General features: G+C 37.5%; 2 long non-coding RNA genes across 7 annotated transcripts in view; one reads left to right on the plus strand and one right to left on the minus strand.

The window, feature by feature from the left end:
* The window catches only part of LOC125175510 (uncharacterized), a 69,738-nt gene that overhangs the window by 36,334 nt on the left and 7,781 nt on the right, over nucleotides 1-25,623 (plus strand). For 3 of the 6 annotated variants that reach the window (XR_007155844.1, XR_007155843.1, XR_007155846.1), the window contains exons 5-7: nucleotides 1,357-1,417; nucleotides 6,966-7,068; nucleotides 19,286-19,592. This is a non-coding gene — a long non-coding RNA (uncharacterized LOC125175510). Of the gene's footprint in view, nucleotides 1-1,356; nucleotides 1,418-3,902; nucleotides 4,090-6,965; nucleotides 7,069-19,285; nucleotides 19,593-25,623 lie in introns of those variants that run through there. The other 3 variants (XR_007155847.1, XR_007155848.1, XR_007155845.1) reach the window with 3 other exon arrangements.
* On the minus strand, nucleotides 3,921-24,953 carry LOC125175511 (uncharacterized). The gene is made up of 5 exons (XR_007155849.1): nucleotides 24,747-24,953; nucleotides 21,604-21,795; nucleotides 20,997-21,101; nucleotides 20,135-20,228; nucleotides 3,921-4,033 (listed from the first exon to the last, which is right to left on the minus strand). It is a non-coding gene; the product is annotated as an uncharacterized LOC125175511 (long non-coding RNA).

Below are 25,623 nucleotides of genomic sequence, written 5' to 3' on the forward strand. Positions count from 1 at the left end.
ATAAAGGCTGTCTTGAGTCTCTAGCCATCTAAAGTCTCTACTCATCCTATTTCATGAATGTGTTTTAATATTATCACCAGAAGTGGTATGTGCTATACCAAATATCCAAACAGTCCTATCAGTTTCTGAGCTTCTTCTTTTGTGGTAGGAGTCAATACACAATTGATATTGTTTATGACTGGGTGTGGGTTTTTTAATGCCTCCAGAGGACTAAATTTTGCCTAGCACTTTTACTGTAGTGTGTGGACCTCACTTGGGTCAATTTTCCATTTTCTGAGTGTAAGTAATTAATTCTATTTTGACCCTAATGTGTTTTTCCTAGTTACCGCCATAAATAAGGATGTCATCAATATATAGGAAATACTGGGTTTTTGTGTGTGTTTTCATCAAAGGCCTGGATGTCTTGTGTTGGAACGTTATAGGCTATTACTGGACTGCTAAGGTATCCTTGTGGTAGCCTAGCAAACTGATACCGCCTGCCTTGCCACATAAATGCAACCATGGATTGGCTCTCCTCCTCAATTACAATAGCAAAGAACATGTCACATAAGGTCTGGATGTCACGGTGATATTGGTGACAAATCACCATGTCATAAAGTCTAGATCCAGTGATGATACTGGTTATGATAGTGCCTATATCCCAGAGTGCTGCCTCAGTTTGGGGAGACTGAATTGTAAAACGGTTTCTTAGTTCTGAGGGTAGCCAGTTGAGAAGATGTCTAGATCCCAATTTCAAAGCATCTTAGATGGAGTGAAGGCAGCAAGTCACAATCAAATGATCTTTCTGGTTTGCAGGTTAAATGTCTGTGGTGATCTTTGGCCACACAACAACCAGTAAAAGATTATCTATACATATGCTGTTCTGGTGGTTTCTCTGGTCCCATCCAAGTCATTAATATTCACTTTCAGTGTTTCAAAAGAATGGGAGATAATCAGAAATGTTACTTTGGAAAGATGTAACCAGATTTGAGATACTAAAATTAAGGATCTAGTCTAGTTTACAGGTGGAACAAAGTCAATTAATAGAACTAGAATCTAATATCTAAAAGTTCATAGTTTCAGTCAAAACAATTTTTCTCTCTACAATTACCCCCATTTCTATCAATTATAACCATTAAGACTAATTTGTTTGCAAATAAGGCTAGTTTCAATGAACTTAGCTTGATTATATATAAGTGACGTGAGAGTCATGATTGATCATATAGGATCTTTTACATCTGCTTTGGTGGAACTTTTCATAAAACATCTCAGGTTTAATTTTTAACAGCGTCTTGAGGCTAAGAAATAAAGCAAAATACTTGCCATCATGCTTTGCCTGCAATACCTATGGATTTAGGTTACTTCCTTTTTTAACAGGGTCCCCAAAATATCCTGAGGTTCCTGCACCTGCCTGGAAGTGGCCCTCTTTACTTACCTGGTAAGAATGCTGAAAACCTGTAAGCAAGTATCACACTATTTCCAAGGTACTTTATTGGCTCCATAAAGTCAGTATTAGTTGCTTAAAGCTGTCTAGTTATATCTGAGCCTATCTCTCTTAAATATGACATTCCAGTCAAAACCTTAGTAATAAAACCAGTGTTCCCAACTGTCCTGTTATAAGGAAGACAGATTCTTATGGCAATATATTTATATATGTTCAATAAGTATACAAGAATACTCACTGAGAGTTTCCAAATTCTGGGGTGATCAGGCAGGCAGAGCTTACAAAGGTATAAATTGCCAAATTGCTGAGGAAAGGTTTTCCTATATCTGGGGAAAAAAGATGAAAAAACGAGTATTTTGGGGCATCTGAGTGGCTCCGTCAGTTAAGGGTCCATCTCTTTGTTTCGGCTCAGGTCATGATCTCAAAGTTTATGAGTTCAAGCCTCACATCAGGCCTGCACTGACAGTGGGGAATCTGCTTGGGATTCTCTCTTTCCTCTTTCTCTGTTCCTACCCCACTTGCATTCTCTCTCAAACTTACATTTTTTTTTTACAAAGCAGTATTTCAAAAAATAAAAATCCTAAAAATTTTCAGTTTATTCACTCCCATTCGTAATTAATTTCTCTTTTTGTTTTGAGAGAGAGAGGGAGAGAATCTCAAGCAGGCTCTGCACTGACAGATGCAGGGCTCCATAAGATCATGACCTGAGCTGAAACCAAGAGTCAGTGCTTAACCAACTGAAGCACCCAGGCACCCCTATAATTAATTTCCCTTCATCTTGACCTTCTGTTACTTTTGTGAAGCCATCAGTTTCTCCAATAGAGCTGTGTAAATTCTTACTCAGTTCAACGGTATGATCTTAAGTTATAAGAGACCGATATTCTAGGTATTTATCAGTCTTTTTCCTGAATCTCCTTGAAGATGAAGCACTTTTGCAAAAGCATCAAAGTAAAACAATAACTGCAAATGACTTAAAAATGGTAATGGTTAATGATTTGATTAGAATTCATTACAATGCAGGGGCACTGGGTGGCTCAGTGGGTCAGGCATCCGACTCTTGATTTCAGCTCAGGTCATGATTTCACGGTTTGTGACTTTGAGCCCTCATTTGAGCTCTGCACTGACAGTGCAGAATCCCTGCTTGGGATTCTCTGTCTCTCCCTTTCTCTCTGCCCCTCTGCTCTCTCTCAAAAACAATTAAAAAACATCGTTACAATGCAATTGACAAGGAGATTTAATCATCATGGAGATTTAATCATCACAGAAATAACCAATACTTCAAGATAACTAGAATTATAAGTGATAACATAATCAATTTCTAGGAGTCTCACACAATTTCTAGAACACTTAATTATATTTATGGAAATATAATCTAAGAAGGTTTAGCATCACTTACTTGACAATGATTCCCATGCAATTTAACATACCAAATAAACATAATTAACATCTCTTTATTTATTCTCAAGTTAGCTAACATAGAGTGTAGTCTTGGCTTCAGGAGTAGAATCCAGTGATCTGTTACATATAACACACAGAGCTCATCCCAAGTGCCCTCCTTAATGCCCATCACCCAACCCCTATCAACTGTCTGTTCTCTGTATTTAAAAGTCTCTTATGGTTTGCCTCTCTGTTTTTATTTTTCCTACCCTTCCCCTATGATCATTTAAGTTTCTCCAATTCCACATATGAGTGACATCATAAGATATCTTTCTCTGAATTATTCTGCTTAGAATAATACCCTCCAGTTTCATCCATGTTGTAAATGTCAAGATTTCATTCTTTTTGATGGCTGAGTAGTAGTCCATTGCAATACAATTCCATTGTGTATAAACACACACCTCTTTAACCCATTTATCAGTTGATGGACATTTGGGCTCTTTCCAGAATTTGGCTATTGTTGATAGCACTGCTATCAACATTAGGGGGCATGTGCCCCTTCGGGTCAGCACTCCTGTATTCTCTGGATAAATTCCTAATGATGCAATTGTTGGATGGTAGGGTATTTGTAATTTTAATTTTTTGAGGAACCTCCACACTGTTTACCAGAGTGGCTGCACCAGTTTGCAGGCCACCAAAAGTGCAAGAGGGCTCCCCTTTTTCCACATCCTTGCCAACATCTGTTGTTTCCTGAGTTGTTAATCTTAGGTATTCTGACCAGTATGAGGTGGTATCTCAGTGTGGTTTTTATTTGTATTTCTCTGATGATGAGCATTGTTGAGTATCTTTCCATGTGTCTTGGAAAAGTGTCCATTCATGTCTTCTGCCTTTTTCTTCACTGGATTGTTTGTTTTTTGGATGCTGAGTTTGGTAAGTTTTTTATAGATTTTGGATACTAACCCTTTATCCAATATGTCATTTGCAAATATCTTCTCCCATTCCACTGGTTGCCTTTCAGTTTTGTTTCTTTTGCTGTGTAGAAGCTTTTTATCTTGATGACGTCTCAATAGTTTATTTTTGCTTTTATTTCCCTTGCCTTCAGAGACATGTCAAGTAAGAAGTTGCTGCAGCCAAGGTCAAAGAGGTTGCTGCCTTTAACATCTCTCTTTTATGAGAAGAACAAACCCTTGAAATCTTCCAAAGATCCTCTGGGAAGTTTCAAACTCAAGAAGACTTCATTTTAGAATTTGGGAGTTTTGTCAAAAAATAAAAAATAAAAAAAGTTCAGACTTTTCATTAAACAGAGTAACATGTCATACAATAATTATCCATTTTATCTAAAGTGGCAGTTAAAGACTTCATAGGCAAATAAACACTCTTTTTTCCAAGTAATCAAAGACTTGATGAAGACAAAACATGGAACCTTTATTTTTCTAGGTACATTGCATTAAAAGTAAAAAAATTGTTTACAATTAAAAGGACATTTTCTTAGATTACTGTTATGATTTTAACAGACAAAAAACAAATTTTAATTTGTACCAGCTTTTTATATTAAAACTCATTTTTCAAATAAATCATTTTAATCTTAGCCAGAATGATCATACATTAAAATCATTTTAAAGATTCCTTGTTCACAATCTTTTAAGACTTTTTAAAGAGGAAAAAATCTGAATGTGAAAAAAAACATTAGTCTCACTTGAGGACAAAAATTTTTGATAAAGAAGCTATAAGAAATGGAGGAGAAAAACACATGTTCTAATTTTCTTGCATATGGAGATGTTTCCCTATTATTTTTAGTAGCTCTAATCACATATTAGAAGCTTTAACCCTTAGGCATCCAAATCAGCCAGGAGGAGGTCAAATTTTCACTCGATACTCTATACGGAAAACCCAAAAGATTCCACAAAAAAACTGCTAGAACTGGTCCATGAATTCAGCAAAGTGGCAGGATATAAAATCAATGCACAGAAATCAGTTGCATTCCTACACACCAAAAATTAAGCAACAGAAAGAGAAATCAAGGAATCGATCCCATTTACAACTGCACCAAAAACCATAAAATACCTAGGAATAAATCTAACCAGAGGTGAAAAACCTATACACTGAAAACTATAGAAAGCTTATGAAAGAAATCGAAGGAGACACAAAAAAAAATGGGAAAAGATTCCATGCTCCTGGATAGGAAGAATATTGTTAAAATGTCAACACTACCCAAAGCAATCTATACATTCAATGCAATCCCTGTCAAAGTAACACCAGCATTCTTCACAGAACTACAGAAAACAATCCTAAAGTTTGTACAGAACCAGAAAAGACCTGGAATAGTGAAAGCAATCTTGAAAAAGAAGACCAAAGCAGGAGGCATCACAATCCCAGACTTCAAGCTATACTACAAAGCTGTAATCATCAAGACAGTATGGTACTGGCACAAAAACAGACACTCAGATCAATGGAACAGAATAGAGAACCCAGAAATGGACCCACAAACGTATGGGCAACTAATCTTTGACAAAGCAGGAAACAATATCCAATGGAATAAAGTCTCTTCAGCAAGTGGTGCTGGGAAAACTGGACAGTGACATGCAGAAGAATGAACCTGGACCACTTTCTTACACCATACACAAAAATAAACTCAAAATGGATGAAAGACCTCAATGTAAGACAGGAAGCCATCAAAATCCTTGAGGAGAAAGCAGGAAAAAACCTCTTTGACCTTGGCCACAGCAACTTCTTACTCAACATGTCTCCAGAGGCAAGGGAAACAAAAGCAAAAATGAACTATTGGGACCTCATCAAAATAAAAAGCTTCTGCACAGCAAAGGAAACAATCAGAAAAACTAAAAGGCAACTGACAGAATGAGAGAAGATATTTGCAAATGACATATCAGATAAATAGTATCCAAAATCTACAAAGAACTTCTCAAACTCAACACCCAAAAAACAAATAATCCAGTGAAGAAATGGGCAAAAGACATGAATAGACACTTCTCCAAAGAAGACATCCAGATGGCCAACCAACACATGAAAAGATGCTCAACATCACTTATCATCAGGGAAATACAAATCAAAACCACCATGAGATACCACCTCACACCTGTCAGAATGGCTAACGTTAACAACATCAGATGTTGGTGAGGATGCAGAGAAATAGGATCTGTCTTGCACTGGTGGTAAGAATGCAAACTGGGCAGCTACTCTGGAAAATAGTATGGAGGTTCCTCAAAAAATTAAACACATAACTACCCTACGACCCAGCAATTACACTACTAGGTATTTACCCAAGGGATACAGGTATGCTGTTTTAAAGGGACACATGCACCACTGTTTACAGCAGCACTATCAACAATAGTCAAAGTATGGAAAGAGCCCAAAGGTCCATCAATGGATGAATGGATAAAGAAGACACACACACACACACACACACACACACACACACAATAGAGTATTACTCGGCAATCAAAAAGAATGAAATCTTGCCATTTGCAACTATGTGGATGGAACTAGAGGGTATTATGCTAAGTGAAATTAGAAACAAATATCATAGGACTTCACTCATATGAGAACTTTAAGATACAAAACAGATGAACGTAAGGGAAACAAAAATAATATAAAAACAAGGAGGGGGACAAAACATAAGACTCTTAAATATGGAGAACAAACAGAGGGTTGCTGGAGAGGTTGAGGGGCACTAAAGAATCTATTCCTGAAATCATTGTTGCACTCTACTAACTCTATGCTAACTTGGATGTGAATTAAAAAAAATAAAAATTAAAAAAAAGTCTTTTACCCTTAGAAACTTTATAGTGAAAAATACTAAGCAATTATGAATTATTACATTTACTTAATTTGCCAATCTAAAAATGCACTATGAAGGTATTTATAAATTTATTGAAATATGTGCTTATTCATAACAATCTTTCAAAAAGCACAAAACACTGTTTACTAAGAGACTCAAGTTTTAGTTCCTCTGTGATAGGAAAGCCAAAAGAATAAACCTATAGTCATTAATTAATGTTTTATTCTTTACTTATTGGGAAATAAGTTAAATTCAATGATATCTACATTAACTCATTTAGCAAAACTTAAAGGTTTCAGGGTACCAAAAGACTTGGAGAAACTATTTTAAATAGTTGATCTATAAACTTTTATGTTTTCTTTTTTTAAGTAGGCTTCACATCCAGTGCGGAGCAGAGCACAGGGTATTAACTCACAACCCTGACATCAAGACCTGAGCGGAGATCAAGAGGCAGATGCTTAACTGATTATAGGTAAAGGGTGCCTGAGTGGCTCAAACCTTTTTTCTTCAACTTACTTGCTCTTTTTTTTTTTAAGTTTATTTTTGAGAGACAGCACATACAAGTGGGGGAGGGGCAGAGAGAGGGGAACAGAGGATCCTAAGTGGGCTCTGTACTGACAGCAGCAGGCCCTATGTGGGGCTCAAACCATGAGATCATGACCTGAGCTAAAGTTGCATGCTCAACTGACTGACCCACCAAAGTGCCCACAATTTACTTAACTCTTAACAATTATATTTAGATTACTCATAAAAACTTCATGAGATATCAAACTCAGCTACTCTCCTTGTTGAAAATTCTGTAACCTAATCAGACTACCAGGGAAGATGTCAGAATAGGAGGATCCTAGGCTTACTTTGTTCCATAGATACACTGTCTTATGAATCTCCCCCTCCAACCAGCCACACTGGGCAGGAGTTCCTCCAAAATGGCTCCAAGTCTCTTCCCATAAGCAGACAAGTACAAACCTTGTTTATGTTATGCATCCCACCCTTGTGTTCTCCTGCAGACTATCCCATCCAACCCACCCCACTTGGCAGGAGTCCATCCAAAATGGCACCACAAGCATGGCATTCTGTAAGCAGCACTGACAGTGGCCAGCACCACTCAAAGTGACTCCTGCCCTGGGGAAGGTGGAAAATAATCACACACACTAGTTTGCAGGCCAACCAGTGGGCTTGGGGCAGACAGCTGGTCTGACTGTAGGTCCCACCCACCAACAAAAGCCTTTCAGGAGACAATGCTGGGAGTGTACCCTGTAGTTCAGTGCAACCACAATTCTGGAAAATGAGCTGAGGGCATGCATCTTGACTGACCCAACTCAAGCCCATTGTGGCTCTCAGACTGGGCCCTTAAACAGCACAGGTACCAAACCCTACCCCTAACAGGCGAAGAGTCATTGCAGACAACTAGACTAAAGTCAAACACACCTCAACCACAACAGTAGGATGCACACAAAACACATAGCAGAAAACCCAAAGTGCCAGCTTCTGCTGCATAGACCTCACATTGCAGGGCACTGTAGGGTCTCTTGTTCATAAGCCCACCAATTTCAAAAGCAGAAGACCTAGCTGACTTTCCTAACACAGACACAGAAAGTTAGACAAAATGAGAGGAATAGGTCTCAAATGAAAGAACAGGACAAATACACAGCAAGAGAGCTAAACAAAATGGAAATAAGCAGTACGCCAGATACAGAACTCTAAGTAATGGTCATAAAGGTACTCACTGGGCTTGAGAAATGAGTGGAGGATCTCAGCAAGTTCCTCAACAAAGAGAAAATATTAAGAAGAATCAACCAGAGATGAACTCAATAACTGAAAAATACACTACATGGAATAAAGGACTAGAGGAAGTAGAAGAATGGATGAGTGACCTGGAGAACAGAGTAATGGAAAGCAACCAAATGGAACAGAAGAAAAAAAGAATATTAGAAAATGAGAATAGGTTAAGGGAGCACAGTGACCCCACCAAGTATAATAACATTCATATTATAGGGATCCCAGAAGAAGAGAGAAAAAAGGGGGCAGAAAATTTAATAAATAATAGCTGAAAACTTCCCTAATCTGCAGAAGGAAACAGAAATCCAGATCCAAGAGGCACAGAGAGCCCCAACAAAATCAACCTAAGGTGCTCCACACCAAGACACAGAATAGTTAAAATGACATTTTAAAAAAAGTGATGAATTTTAAAAATAGCCAGAGAAAACAGTTACATACAAGGGGAATCCCATATAATGCTATCAGCTGAGTTTGGGCACAATATATTCAAAGTGCTAAAAGGAGAAAAATCTGCAGCCAATAATACTCTCTATCCAGCAAGGCTATCATTCAGAATAGAAGGAGAGAGAAGTAGTTTTCCAGACAAAAATAGTTAAAGACATTCATGACCACTAATCCATTTCCTACAAGAAATGTTAAAGGGTTTCTCTGAGTGGGAAGGAAAGCCCATAAGCAGGAGTAATAAAAGTAGGAAAGGGAACACTTTCATAGGTACATATAAACATTATAAAAACAGTATATTAATCCCTTATAAAACCAGTGTGGAGGTTAAAGCACAATAGCAGGAATATTAGGCCACAAATTTAAAAATATTAAAATCAATATATCTATGAAAATTGGTTAAGGTATTCACAAAATAAAGACGTAAAGTATAACACCATATACCTAAAATGTGGGGTGGGGGAAATAAAATATTAGTGCTTTTAGAACGGGTTCAAGCTTTACCAACAATCAACTTAATATAGACTGCCATATGCATAGGATATTATATATAAACCTAATGGTAACCACAAATCAAACCACAAACCTAATGGTAACCTGACATAAATATGCAAAAAAACCCAAAAAGGAATCCAAGCATATCACTAAAGAAAGCCATCAAACCACAAGAGAGTAAGAAAGGAACAAAGAACTACAAAAGTGACCATAAAGCAAGTAATAAAATGGCAATAAATACATACTTACCAGTAATTACTTTGAATGTAAATGGACTGAACTACCTAATCAAAAGAATAGGGTGCCTAACTGGATAAAATTGTAAAACCCATCAATATCCTGCCTACAAGAGACCTAAAGACACATGCAGATTTAGAGGGAAGAGATGGAAAAACATTTATCATGCAAATGGAAGTGAAAAGAAAGCTGGTAACAATATATTGGACAAAACAGACTTTAAAACAGACTGTAACAAGAGATAAAGATGGACACTATATAATCATAAAGGGAACAATTTAACAATAAGGTATAATAATTGTAAACATTTATGCACCCAACATGAAAGAACCCAAATAACATAAATAAGTTAATAAACATAATAGAAGAAATCAACAATACTAGTGAACTGAAATTTTAACATCCCACTTACATGAATAGATCACCTAGAAAGAAAAATCAACAAGGAAACAGTGGCTTTGAATGACAAACTGGACCAGATGGATTTAATAGATATATTCAGACACAGCAAAGATACACATGCTTTTCAAGTACACATGGAACATTCTCCAGAATAGATCACATTAGGCCACAAATTCAAAAAGACTGAAATCATAACATGCATCTTTTCGGACTACAACACTATGAAACCAGAAATCAACCACAAGAAAAAAATCTGGAACATAAATACATGGAGATTAAATAACATTCTATCAAACAACAAATGGGTCAAAGAAGAAATCAAAGAAATTTAATAATACATACATACAAACGATCAGGAAAATACAATGGCCCCAAATCTTTGGGATGTAGCAAAAGCTATCCTAGGAGAGAAATTTATAGCAATATAGGCCTACATCAGGAAACAAGAAAAATCTCAAACAACCTAACTTTATACCTAAAGAAGCTAGAAAAAGAGGAGCAGAGCCCCAAACTAGCAGAAGGAAGGAAATACTAAATATTAGAGCAGAAATAAATGAAATAGAGATTTAAAAAATCAGAACAGATTAATGAAAACAAAACCTACTTCTTTGAAAAGATCAATAAAATTGATAAACCTTTAGCTAGACCCATAAAAAAAAAGAGAGGACTCAAAATCAGAAATGAAAGAGGAAGGGCTCCTGTGCGGCTCAGTCAGTTAAGCATCCGACTTCGGCTCAGGTCATGATCTCAAGGTTCGTGGGTTCCAGCCCCACGTTGGGCTCTGTGCTGACAGTTCAGAGCCTGGAGCCTGCTTCAGATTCTATGTCTCCCTCTCTCTCTGTCCATCCTCCACTCATGCTCTGCCTCTCTCTCTCAAAAATAAATAAACATTAAAAAAAATTTTTTTAATACAAGGATAAAGAGAAAATTCTGAAAGCAGCTAAGGATAAACATGGTCTAACATATAAAGGGAGACCAATAAGACTAGTGACGGATCTATCTACTGAAACTTGGCAGGCCAGAAAGGAATGGCAGGAAATCTTCAATGTGATGAACAGAAAAAATATGCAGCTGAGAATCCTTTATCCAGCAAGTCTGTCATTTAGAATAGAAGGAGAGATAAAGATCTTCCCAAACAAACAAAAACTGAAGGAATTCATAACCACTAAACCAGCCCTACAAGAGATCCTAAGGGGGATCCTGTGAGACAAAGTACCAGAGACATCACTAAGAGCATGAAACCTACAGACATCACAATGACTCTAAACCCGTATCTTTCTATAACACTGAATGTAAATGGACTAAATGCTCCAACCAAAAGACATGGGGTATCACAATGGATAAAAAAACAAGACCCATCTATTTGCTGTCTACAAGAGACTCATTTTAGACCTGAGGACACCTTCAGATTGAAAGTGAGGGGATGGAGAACTATCTATCATGCTACTGGAAGTCAAAAGAAAGCTGGACTAGCCATACTTATATCAGACAAACTAGACCTTAAAGGCTGTAACAAGAGATGAAGAAGGGCATTATATAATAATTACAGGGTCTATCCATCAGGAAGAGCTAACAATTATAAATGTCTATGCGCCAAATATGGGAGCCCCCAAATATATAAAACAATCACAAACATAAGCAGCCTTATTGATAAGAATGTGGTAATTGCAGGGGACTTTAATACTCCACTTACAACAATGGATAGGTGATCTAGACACAGGATCAATAAAGAAACAAGGGCCCTGAATGATACATTGGATCAGATGGACTTGACAGATATATTTAGAACTCTGCATCCCAAAGCAATAGACTATACTTTCTTCTCGAGTGCACATGGAACCTTCTCCAAGATAGATCACATACTGGGTCACAAAACAGCCCTTCATAAGTATACAAGAATCGAGATCATACCATGTATACTTTCAGACCACAATGCTATGAAGCTTGAAATCAACCACAGGAAAAAGTCTGGAAAACCTCCAAAAGCATGGAGGTTAAAGAACACCCAACTAAAGAATGAATAGGTCAACCAGGCAATTAGAGAAGAAATTTAAAAATATATGGAAACAAATGAAAATGAAAATACAACAACCCAAATGCTTTGGGATGCAGCAAAGGCAGTCCTGAGAGGAAAATACATTGCAATCCAGGCCTATCTCAAGAAACAAGAAAAATCCCAAATACAAAATCTAACAGCACACCTAAAGGAAATAGAAGAACAGCAAAGACACCCAGAACCCAGCAGAAGAAGGGAAGTAATAAAGATCAGAGCAGAAATAAACAATATAGAATCTAAAAACACTGTAGAGCAGATCAATGAAACCAAGAGTTGGTTTTTTGAAAAAAATAAACAAAATTGATAAACCTCTAGCCAGGCTTCTCAAAAAGAAAAGGGAGATGACCCAAATATATAAAATCATGAATGAAAATGGAACTATTACAACCAATCCCTCAGAAATACAAGCAATTATCAGGGAATACTATGAAAAATTATATGCCAACAAACCGGATAACCTGGAAGAAATGGACAAATTCCTAAACACCCACACGCTTCCAAAACTCAAACAGGAAGAAATTGAAAGCTTGAACAGACACATAACCTGCGAAGAAATTGAATCAGTTATCAAAAATCTCCCAACAAGAGTCCAGGACCAGATGGCTTCCCTGGGGAATTCTACCAGACATTTAAAGCAGAGATAATACCTATCCTTCTCAAGCTAGTCCAAGAAATAGAAAGGGAAGGAAAACGTCCAGACTCATTCTATGAAGCCAGCATTACTTTGATTCCTAAACCAGACAGAGACCCAGTAAAAAAAGAGAGAACTACAGGCCAATATCCCTGATGAATATGGATGCAAAAATTCTCAATAAGATACTAGCAAATCGAATTCAACAGCATATAAAAAGAATTATTCACCATGATCAAGTGGGATTCATTCCTGGGATGCAGGGCTGGTTCAATATTAGCAAATCAATCAATGTGATATATCACATTAATAAAAGAAAAGATAAGAACCATATGATCCTGTCAATCGATGCAGAAAAAGCATTTGACAAAATTCAGCATGCTTTCTTAATAAAAACCCTCAAGAAAGTCGGGATAGAAGGAACATACTTACAGATCATAAAAGCCATATATGAAAAGCCCACAGCTAATATCATCCTCAATGGGGAAAAACTGAGAGCTTTCTCCATGAGATCAGGAACACGACAGGGATGTCCACTCTCACTGCTGTTGTTTAACATAGTGTTGGAAGTTCTAGCATCAGCAATCAGACAACAAAAGGAAATCAAAGGCATCAAAATTGGCAAAGATGAAGTCAAGCTTTCACTTTTTGCAGATGACATGATATTATACATGGAAAATCCGAGAGACTCCACCAAAAGTCTGCTAGAACTGATATATGAATTCAGCAAAGTTGCAGGATACAAAATCAATGTACAGAAATCAGTTGCATTCTTATACACTAACAATGAAGCAACAGAAAGACAAAGAAACTGATCCCATTCACAATTGCACCAAGAAGCATAAAATACCTAGGAATAAATCTAACCAAAGATGTAAAAGATCTATATGCTGAAAACTATAGAAAGCTTATGAAGGAAATTGAAGAAGATATAAAGAAATGAAAAACATTCCGTGCTCATGGATTGGAAGAATAAATATTGTTAAAATGTCAATACTACCCAAAGCTATCTACACATTCAATGCAATCCCAATCAAAATTGCACCAGCATTCTTCTCGAAGCTAGAACAAGCAATCCTAAAATTTGTATGGAACCACAAAAGGCCCCAAATAGCCAAAGTAATTTTGAAGAAGAAGACCAAAGCAGGAGGCATCACAATCCCAGACTTTAGCCTCTACTACAAAGCTGTAATCATCAAGACAGCATGGTATTGGCACAAAAACAGACACATAGACCAATGGAATAGAATAGAAACCCCAACACTAGACCCACAGATATATGGCCAACTAATCTTTGACAAAGCAGGAAAGAGTATCCAATGGAAAAAAAGACAGTCTCTTTAGCAAATGATGCTGGGAGAACTGGACAACAACAAGCAGAAGAATGAAACTAGACCACTTTCTTACACCATACACAAAAATAAACTCAAAATAGATAAAGGACTTGAATGTGAGACAGGAAACCATCAAAACCCTAGAGGAGAAAGCAGGAAAAAACCTCTCTGACCTCAGCCACAGCAATTTCTTACTTGACACATCTCCAAAGGCAAGGGAATTAAAAGCAAAAATGAACTATTGGGACCTCATGAAGATAAAAAAAAAAAAACAAAAAAAAAAAAAACAACTTCTGCACAGCAAAGGAAACAATCAACAAAACTAAAAGGCAACCAACGGAATGGGAAAAGATATTTGCAAATGACATATCGGACAAAGGGCTAGTGTCTAAAATCTATAAAGAGCTCACCAAACTCCACACCCAAAAAACAAATAATCCAGTGAAGAAATGGGCAGAAAACATGAATAGACACTTCTCTAAAGAAGACATCCAGATGCCCAACAGGCACATGAAAAGATGCTCAATGTCGCTCCTCATCAGGGAAATACAAATCAAAACCACACTCAGATATCACCTCACACCAGTTAGAGTGGCCAAAATGAACAAATCAGGAGACTATAGATGCTGGAGAGGATGTGGAGAAACAGGAACCCTCTTGCACTGTTGGTGGGAATGCAGACTGGTGCAGCCACTCTGGAAAACAGGGTGGAGGTTCCTCAAAAAATTAAAAATAGATCTACCCTGTGACCCAGCAATAGCACTGCTAGGAATTTACCCAAGGAATACAGGAGTGCTGATGCATAGGGGCACTTGTACCCCAATGTTTATAGCAGCACTTTCAACAATAGCCAAATTATGGAAAGAGCCTAAATGTCATATCCATCAACTGATGAATGGATAAAGAAATTGTGATTTATATACACAATGGAATACTAGGTGGCAATGAGAAAGAATGAAATATGGCCTTTTGTAGCAACGTGGATAGAACTGGAGAGTGTTATGCTAAGTGAAATAAGTCATACAGAGAAAGACATACCATATGCTTTCACTCTTATGTGGATCCTGAGAAACTTAACAGAAGTCCATGGGGGAGGGGAAGAAACAAAAAAAGAGGTTAGAGAGGGAGACAGCCAGAGCATAAGAGATTCTTAAAATTGAGAACAAACTGAGGGTTAATGAAGGGTGGGAGGGAGGGGAGGGTGGGTGATAGATATTGAGGAGGCCACCTTTTGGGATAAGCACTGGGTGTTGTATAGAAACCAATTTGACAATAAATTTCATATTTTAAAAAAATTTTTTTAAAGAAATGAAAGAGGAAAAATAACAATGCCACAGAAATACAAAGGATTATAAGAGAATGTTAAGGAAAATGATATGCTAACAATTTGGACATCCTAGAAGAAATGAATTCCTAGAAGCATATACTCTCCCTAAACTGAATCAGGAATAAATAGAACATATGAATACACTGATTACTAGCAATGAAATTGGAATCAGTAATTCAAAAACACCCAATAAACAAAAATCCAGGATAAGATGGCTTCACAGGTGGATTCTACCAAACATTTAAAGAAGAATTAATACCTATTCTTCTCAAACTCTTCCAAAAACAGAAAAGGAAGGGAAAGTTTCCAAATTCATTCTGAGGCCAGTATTACCCTGATATCAAAACCCGATAAAGATACTACAAAAAGCAAAAAAGCAAAAACAAAAGCCTACAGGCTAATATCTCTGATGAACATATATGGGAAATCCTCAACAAAATAGTAGCAAAAAAAAAAAATCCAACAATATATTTAAAAAATCATTCATCATGATCAAATGGAATTTATTCCCGGAATGCAAGGCAGTTCAATATTTGCAAATCAATGTGATATATGACATTAACAAGAGGAAGGATAAAAACCATATGATCATTTCAATAGATGCAGAAAAAGCATTTGACAAAGTACAATATTCATTCATGATAAAAAAAAAACTTTCAACAAAGTAGGTTTAGAGTGAACATACTTCAAAATAATAAAGGCTATATATTAAAAACCCACAGTGAGCATCATATGCAATGGTGAAACACTGAGAACTTTCCTCTAAGATAGGACCAAGACAAGGATGTCCACGGTCATCAATTTCATTCAACGTAGTCCTACAAGTCCTAGTCATACTAATCAGACAGGAAAAAGGAATAAGAAGCATTCAAATCAGGAAGGGAGAAGTAAAACTTTCACTATTTGCAGTGATTCTATATAGTATCATATGATACTATATATAGACATGATACTATATATAAAAACCCTGAAGACTCCACCAAAAATTTACTAGAACTGATACATTCATTAAGGTTGCAGGATACAAATATATAATGTATTTATATACTAATAATTAAGCAACAGAAATTAAGAAAGCAATCCCATTTACAATTGCACCAAAAATAATAAAATACCTAGGAATAAACATAACAAAGAAGTGAAGGGCCTGTAATCTGAAAACTATAAAATGCTGATGAAAGACACTGAAGACAACACAAACAAGTAGAAAGATATTCCATGCTTATGGAATGGAATATTAAAATGTCCATACTACCCAAAGTGATCTAGATTTAATTAATAGATTTAATGTAATCTATATCAAAATACCAACAGCATTTTTTTACAGAACTATAACAATCCTATTATTTTTATAGAACCACAATAGACCCCCAAACAGCAAAAGCAATTTTGAAAAAAGAAAAACAAAACTGGGGCTAGTACAGTTCCAGATTTCAAGTTATACTACAAAGCTATAGTAATCAAAACAGGATGTAAGTGGCACAAAAACAGACAAAGAGATTAAAACAAGAGAACAAAAAAACCTAGAAATAAGCCCCCACTTATATGGTCAATTAATCTTTTATAAAATAGCTGAAAATATGCAATGGGAAAAGCCTCTTCAACAAATGGAGCTGGGAAAACTGGGTGGCTACATGCAAAAAAATGAAACTGGACCACTTTCTAACACCATACACAAAAATAAACTCAAAATGGATTAAGGACCTACATGTGGCACCTGAAACCACAAAAATCCTAGAAAAGAGCACAGGTAATAATTCTTTTTGACATTGGCCATAGCAACATCTTTCTAGATATGTCTCCTGAGGCAAGGAAATCAAAAGCAAATATAAGCTATTGGGACAATATCAAAATAAAAAGTTTCTGTACAGCAAAAGAAATAATCAACAAAACTAAAAGACTGCCTACTGAATGGAAGAAGATATTTGTAAATGACATCTAGTAAAGGGTTAGTATCCAAAATATATAAAGAACTTGTACAACTCAACATCCAGAAAACAATCCAATTAAAAATGGGTGGAAGACAGGGCACCTGGGTGACTCAGTTGGTTGAGAGTCTAACTTTGGCTCAGATCATGATCTCATGGTGTGTTGGAGCCCCGTATGAGCCTGCTTCAGATTCTGTGTGTCTCTCTCTCTACCCCTCCCCCACTTGCATGCTCTCGTTCTCTCTTTTTCTCAAAAATAAACATGCATTACCAAATTTTTTAAATAAAAATAAATGGGCAGAAGACATGGACAGATATTTCTCCAAAGAAGAAATACCGATAGCCAAACACACGAAAAGATACTCAACATCATTCATCCATCGGGGAAATGGATCAAAACTACAATGAGATATCACTTCAAACCTGTCAGAATGTATAAAATCAAAAACAAAAGAAATAGGTAAGTGTTAGAGAGAATGCAAAGAAATAGAAACCCTTGTGCACTGTTGGTAGGAATGCAAACTGTTGCAGCCACTGTGGAAGACAGTACGGACATTCCTCAAAAAGTTAAAAATGGAACTACCATATGATCCAGTAATCCCACTACTGAGTATGTACCCCTCAAATACAAAAACACTAATTCAAAGAGATACATGCACCCCTTTGTTTATTGCAGCATCATTTACAATAGCTAAATTATGGAAGCAGCCCAAGTGCCCATCGAAAGATGAATTGATAAAGAATGGAATTATTATATTATTTCAATCATAAAAAATGAAATCTTGCCATTTGTAACAACATGGATGGATCTAGAGAGTATAATGCTAAGTGAAGTAAGTCAGAGATAGACAAGTAACATATGATTTCACTCATGTATGGAATTTAAGAAATGAACAAAGAAGAAAACAGACAAACCAAAAAACAGACTCTTAACTATAGAGAACTGATGATTACCAGAGGGGAGGTGGGGAGGGGGGATGGGTGAAATAAGTGAAGGGGTTTAAGAGTACAGTTATCACGATGAGCACTGAGTAATGTATAGAATTGTTGAATCACTTTATTGTACACCTGAAACTAATCTAACACTGTATGTTAACTTTACTGGAATTAAAATTTTTTAAACTTAATTTTAAAAAATCCACCAAAAGAGCTTTAAAAATCTGAATCATTTCTGATTGTATCCCAAACATCATAAAATCAGATTAGGGCACACATTTCACAGGAAAGCTAATATAAGAATGGGCTGGGAAATACAGCATATTGTGGAATTTCTAGATACTATACAACCCAACTGCTTCTGGATCAGTTGAGAAGTATGGCTTATTCAAGCAAAAGCTTAGGTTGCTTAGTAACAATCTAGGTATGAAAGTCTGGACTAAGATGATCTGGGAGGCAGCAAGATGTCTAAACCATAGATATAGAATGGTAGAAAAAACTTCTATTGAAGTAATATGGCAGACATCCACAGAGATAGGAATTAGCACTAACAACACTCCAGAATCAAAACTAATCTGATTTAAAAACAATCATTAGAGTACTGCAGAAATTATAGCACCTGCCATTAAAAAAAACAATCTGGTTGACCAAAGAAGAAAGAATACTACATCAAACTAAGGAAAATATCAAAAATCGTCTATAAAAATTTCAGGTATGAAGAACACCATGTTTTACTGTATCAACACTAGATGTTTAATACTTAGCCTAGTATGATGCAGGATGATTATGCTTGGGGTGGTATTCGCAATAATTATGGCCCAATATTGGCCATAAACTATAGATCTCCTTGAGTGGCAAGAACAACAGCTGCCAAGATTTACAAATTTATAGGACACTATGTTAATTTTGTAGGCATGAATCTGCTATGCATTATTAAACCCCTAAGTATTACTATGGGGGTCAATGCAGTATGCTACCTTACTGCTCACTATTGGATACCATACTCATTGCAGCTTTGGATACTTCCATGACCTATTCAGCAATGGTGGTTATACAAAATAGATTGCCACATTCTGCTGCAGATACAACTCCAGGGTCTGTGACATCTTTTTCTCCTCCACAGATTACTACCCCTATCACCTTATTGCAACTGAGGACTCAACAACATGACCAGCATCACCAAATCCAACCTTGCCACCCCTCCCCTTTACTATAAGATCTATCTATTCACTGTGAAACCTTCAATCAATGGGGAAACCAAATACCTAGGGAAGCTGATAAAGTGGAAACTTCTACTTCAATCTCCATGAGAATCATTATGGATCCTGAACAACACGCCCTATTAGAAACTGACTTGAAGGAGAAAGATTGGCCTGAACCACTAACTGTCTCTTGGTATTATAAGCTAGCGTATATACCAAGACAACCAGGTACTGATTTCTGTAATTTTTATCTTACAAAATTGAATGTAGCACTGGACACATGCCAGAGATTCTGAAAATAACATCAATTTAATTCCTGACTTATTTTGTGTAGTAGCACTTTATCTTACAAGAGCAACTGCTAAATATTCAGAATGGGCAATTATATTTGTAAATATAAATTAGCCAAAAAATTGAACTTTACTATACTCTCAATTTATTAGAAAATTAAGAATACATTCATGCACACTATGTCCAGACTTCATAAGAACAAAGACACCTAGTAAGGTCTACAAAGGACACATAGGAAACTTGGTACATATCATTATCCATGGTGGTATACATCTGGCTTCTGTCTCACCACAAATTTTTATTCTAAGAATATGGGAACTTATATTAAGAAAGCCTCTCATGGTCATAGTAGAAGCCACAATAGTAGCCTATACTTTGTAACTTAGTATACAGAACTTTTAACCAAAATATAGATTCCCAAATCGGGCTCAGTTTTATCTACCACTGAAATAGCCAAGTTGGTCCCCATGTGTACTTACTGTTTGCTGGGGTCCCAGGCATCTCTTAGTGAAGTTCCTTAGCAAGCCACCCAATTTAGCCCTCGTAAGGTAGTCCATATTCCTCCAGCGCTGACTTCAGGGGAAGTACGCACATGTGTACAGATTAAGATTTGGAATTAGGCAGAAGCCAGTTACCTCCACTAGCCCCCTCCTGTGCCCAGCCTTGCCCGACAGTACCATTCCAGGGCCCTGGTTACCCTGAACTGTACCTCCCAAGCATGCACAGTCTGCACCTTATCAGCCAGTCTTGGGCGGCTGGGGCACTCCAGGCCTGTTGAACTCCTGCCACACCAAAACCCTGTGAATGGCCGCAGGATAGAGACATCCTCCCTCCAAAAATATTTCTGAGGCAGCAGTAATCCCCCCTTTGGACTGGATGCCTGATGAGGTCCAGAACATGTTGAACAATCAAGGCTCCCAAATGTCTGTTACTGAAGGATACCCCTAGCTAGTCCTCCCAGCTCTGCCCTAGCAATATGGTCCAGATTCCTCCAATTTTACATTCAGGAGGAATATGTGCATTTATGTATGTTAAGGTTTGGAATTAGGCAGATTCCTTGTGTCCCCAGTAGCCCTCTCCCATCACCAGCTGCTCCTAACACTTGACCTGTTCCAGGTCCCTACTTAGCCTGACCCAGTCTGTCAGCCTCATGTAGGCAGGGCACTCCAGGGGTGTGGAGCTGGGGCCATCTGCAACCACTTGCCTAGATGTCAGGCTTGAAGCGTCTTCAAATACAGCAAGGGAAGGTAATGGAAGTCTGAGAGATTTTCCTAGTGTGTAGTTTGAATGTCTCTCCTGAGTTTTTTGAATGGCCCAGAGAGCATCAGGCATGAAAATTACCTTTATGTTATCTATTGTGCTGATTTTCCTGAAGTTTATATCAAGTCATTCATATTTAGTTTGCAGGGCTTCAGGGAGAGAAGTCTGTTTTAATTCTCAATGATTCTAAATCAAAAGGATGGGAGAAAATCAGAAACATTGTTTGGAGAGTTGTAGCCAGTCACAAGACATCAGAATTCAGAATCGAGTCTGGTTTACAGGTAGAACACAAAACCTCAAAGATAGTCAACAGAACTGGAATCTAATATCCACAAAAGTATTACTGAAACAATTTTTCTCTCTGAGGTCACCCTCATTTTCAAAGTTAGCCAAATTAAGACTAACTTGTCTATAAAATAAGTTTGCTTTTATTAAAATTGGCCTTCTTTACATAAGGACAGCAAGTATAGTAATTGATTGTGGTCTTTTAAATCTGCTTTGCTGGAACTTTTCATAAGGAATCTTCAGACTGAAATTTTAATAGACTCTCGAGGCTAAGAAGTCTAGCCAAACACTTATCAAACTTTGCCTATAATACCTATGAATTTGTGTTACTTCCTTTATTCTTGATGTCCCCAAAATGTCCTGAGGTTCTTGTACCTACAATGAAGTGATCTTCCTTACTTACCTTGTAAGGCTGCCGGTTACTCTGTAAGCAAGGTGTCAGGCTGATATTTGCAATGGGCTTTATTAGCTCCATTAAGTCAACTTCAGTTCCTTAAAGCTATCTGGTCATATCTGAGTCTATGCATGTTTCCCTCAAATATGACATCCCCGTCAAAGCCTTGATGATATTATAGCTCATGTTTCCAATTGTGTCCTGTTACAAGGAGAACAGATTCTTATTGAATTCATGCAAATAAATATATTGCCATGAAAATATAAAGTAACAGAGAGTTTCCACATTCTGGGTGGTGGGGAGGGGGGGGAGATCAGGTAAGGAGAAGATAAAGGTTTACAAATCTGTTTACAAATGTGTAATTTATTGCTGTAAACCCATTAGCTTAAGGGAAAAAAGTTTTCTTAAATCTGGAAATAAAACATTCTTAAAAATCAGCAATGTTTTGGGCCACTGGAGTGGCTCAGTCGGTTAAGCATCCAACTCTTGATTTTGGCTCAGGTCATGATCCCAAAGTCATGGGATAGACCTATCAGTTGGGCTCCACAGTGGGCATGGAGTTACTTAAGATTCTCTCTCCCTCTCCCTCTCTCCCGCTCGTGTACGTGCACTCTCACTCTCTCTCTCTCTCTCTCTCTCTCTCAAAAAAAAATCAACAATATTTCTAACCAAAAGTCATAAAAATTATATTACTCCTCTTCATCAGTTTATTCACTCATGTAGAATTATTCTTGTTTTGTTTGAATCCAGTTTTTCCATTAACTCTGGATTTTTTACCTAAAGATCTTAAAGTTCTCAGAAACCTGTATCCTAGAGTGTTTTTCATGAGTTTCCTTGAAGATGAAGCATTTCTGTAGCAACACTTGTGAAAGCATTGAATAAAAGTAAAGCTGTTTATAAATGATAAAAGATTTAAAAATGACAGTGGTTAAAAATATGATTAGAATTCACGATGCAGTTGAGATGGAAATTTGGTTACTTCTGTGACACACAATTCAAGATAATAAGTAGAATTACAAGCGATAGTCTTTTAACACATTAGAGATTTGCAAGACAAAGGCAGGTTTTTTTTAATTTCCACAAAGTACTAGGGTGTCAAGGGACTGACCTGCCTTTTAAAATGGAACTTGCTTCCTATATCAGGGAGATTTATAACTAAAATGGGAGTCAAAATACTTATGCCTTTGAAAAGTCTGTACAAAGCATTTTTTACAAAAACCTCTTTCTGAGGTATACAATTTAACCTTGGCCTCTATTAGGCCAAATGTCTCCTAGGAGACATTTTGGTCATCCGTTTGTGTGAGGGGTGGGGGTGTTGTGGATGACCACTAATCTTCCTAATTCCTCTCTAAATTTGGTAGGAACTTCTGAAAGTGGAAGTAAAAGGGCTATGCTGCTGTCCAGCGGGCATAAATTTTATCGCGTGTATGGTGAAGGTGGGAGTGTCTAGGATACATCTATAAAGGATATTGCATAGAAATGCCTGAAGCTGGCAGAGTCCAATTATGGAGCCCTGAAAAGCAGGAGCAAAGCAGGCCTTACTGTCAGTCTGTTAAGTTTAATAATAAACTGTTAAGTTTATTTCCTGGCTTTTGGCATTTACATGATTAACCTGTATATATTGAACCTAGAAATTAGGCTGGAGTGCTCTGTGTAAATCTTGTGGGGAAAAAGGAAGTTAAAACAGGCAGATGGGGCTGGATTTCAAGAAGGGGAATTTACATTGGATATGGACAATAATTTTTATCTTAAGTTTAATTACTGTTCTTTCATCTTGTCAAAGGAGCTTCAAAGGGTAGCCATCATCCTAATAAGAAAATTGAAAACTCGGGGCGCCTGGGTGGCGCAGTCAGTTAAGCGTCCGACTTCAGCCAGGTCACCATCTCGCGGTCCGGGAGTTCGGGCCCCGTGTCAGGCTCTGGGCTGATGGCTGGGAGCCTGTTTCTGATTCTGTGTCTCCCTCTCTCTCTGCCCCTCCCCCGTTCATGCTCTGTCTCTCTCTGTCCCAAAAATAAATAAACGTTGAAAAAAAAAAAATTAAAAAAAAAAAAAAGATAATTGAAAACTCTCTGTAAATAATATTTTTCTTTCAAATATAGCCAATTGAAAGGATCCATCGTCTGGCAATGATGAGTAGGATCTTACTAATCTCAACCATGACTCAAACGATTAAGGCTTTTTATGGGAAAACCTAAAGGCAATTCTTCAGGCTTAGACCAGAACCCAAGAGGCATCCTGGGTGAGGGCATAGATGATACATCCCCCATGGTCCAAAAGTTTACTCCCAAAATAGACTAAGACAGCACAGGCCTTCATTGCACAGGCAGTTAGGATGGTGTAAAGAAAATAATACCTTTGGTCTCCCACAAAAATGTGAGACATCTCTAGTCACAGACCCACTAATCTGTGACATGGGGCAGGCACTACTGTAATGAGACTTTTCTAGCACTAATGGCAGTTACGAAGACAAGGGTCCCTTATGGGCTGGGACCTCTTATAACATAGAACTCCCGATTGCTGGCAAGGCCAGACAATGAGAGTACTGCTTGTAACTGTGTGTCTCAGAACCACATTCTACTTGACAGGCCACCACAGTACCCTCTGGTAATTCCATCTTGTGGATGGTGGAGACCAGAGAGAATATTCTCACTGGTCACAAATCTTGTAAATCTTGTGGGGAAAAAGGAAGTTAAAACAGGCAGATGGGGCTGGATTTCAAGAAGGGGAATTTACATTGGATATGGACAATAATTTTTATCTTAAGTTTAATTACTTAAGCCAAGCTCTGAGGACATAAAACAAGACAAAAGGAAAAACCTCATCCGGCTTTTACATAGACGACCCGCAGCAAAGTTCGTCTAAACAGATACAGATGTGATGGTAACTGTGACCTCACCAGTCTGTGAGGCCACCTCGAACAACAGGCTGACCGGGACTATGTCTGTGTGCTCTCCTATGGTAATTCATTTTGATGACAAATGACACAAAATACAATGATAAAGAAAAGCTGTGGTCATCTCTGGGTGGAAATCGATGTGCCAAGCCAAGAGAACTCTACCAAATGCACCAGAGCCATTAGAGCCAAGGCACTAGTTCCACAAATATTTTCTCCTGCTAACTTAGATTTAGGAAGAGAGAGAAAAAGGACTCACATCACTCTCACTTGCACGAGACCTGGCAGGCAGAGATCCATTTGGCTGATGTGGTGATGGGGATTCTTCCCTCGTGCCAGCTTTTGTCAGATGTCCCATAATCTCTCAGCCGCAGCAGTGTCCAGCCAGCTAAAGTTTATCCTGCTGGCTATGCCAACTGTTGAGGAGGAAGAATGATTCTCTACCTTCAAGGTTCTTCTAGGTGATCTAAGAATTAAATTGACAAGAGACAGATTAACAGGAGGAAACAGATTAACAGAGGCCCAATATTAAAATTGAGATGAAATAACCAAGGCAGGCAGCTTCTATGCTTTAAAATTTTTTTTAACATTTATTTTTCAGAGAGACAGAACATGAGTGGGGAAGGGGAAGAGAGGGAGAGTCACACACGGAATCCAAAGCAGGCCCAGTCTCTGAGCTGTTAGCACAGAGTCCAACGCAGGGCATGCTTAGCTGACTGAGCCACCCAGGTGCCCCTATGCTTATTTTAGACCTAGAAAGGATACATCTGTGAGGAACTGACAGTACAAAGAAGTTATGTTTGCAAGCTTTAATTAGTAAGGAATTCGAAACAGAATTTGGCCTGGGATAGTGAAATTAGTAAAAGTGACAAGGTTTATTTATGTAGCCGCCTTAGATTTGAATTCCAGATCTCTGGTGATTTTGAGGTCTTTTTACCACCTGGTTAAGGGGAGGTAAATTTTGCATGGGAGATTTATTTTTTGTTTTGTGGAGATAAAGAGAGTCAGGGTGTTATCCTTGCACTGACTGTTTGAGAAGAAACTTTAATTCAAAATAATCAATATGTAGGCCGTCTGGGTGACTCAGTCGGTTAAGCATCTGACTTTGGCTCAGGTCACAATCTCGCGGTTTGTGA

The sequence above is a fragment of the Prionailurus viverrinus genome, chromosome C2, assembly GCF_022837055.1.
Source record: "Prionailurus viverrinus isolate Anna chromosome C2, UM_Priviv_1.0, whole genome shotgun sequence".
Taxonomy (NCBI): domain Eukaryota; kingdom Metazoa; phylum Chordata; class Mammalia; order Carnivora; family Felidae; genus Prionailurus; species Prionailurus viverrinus.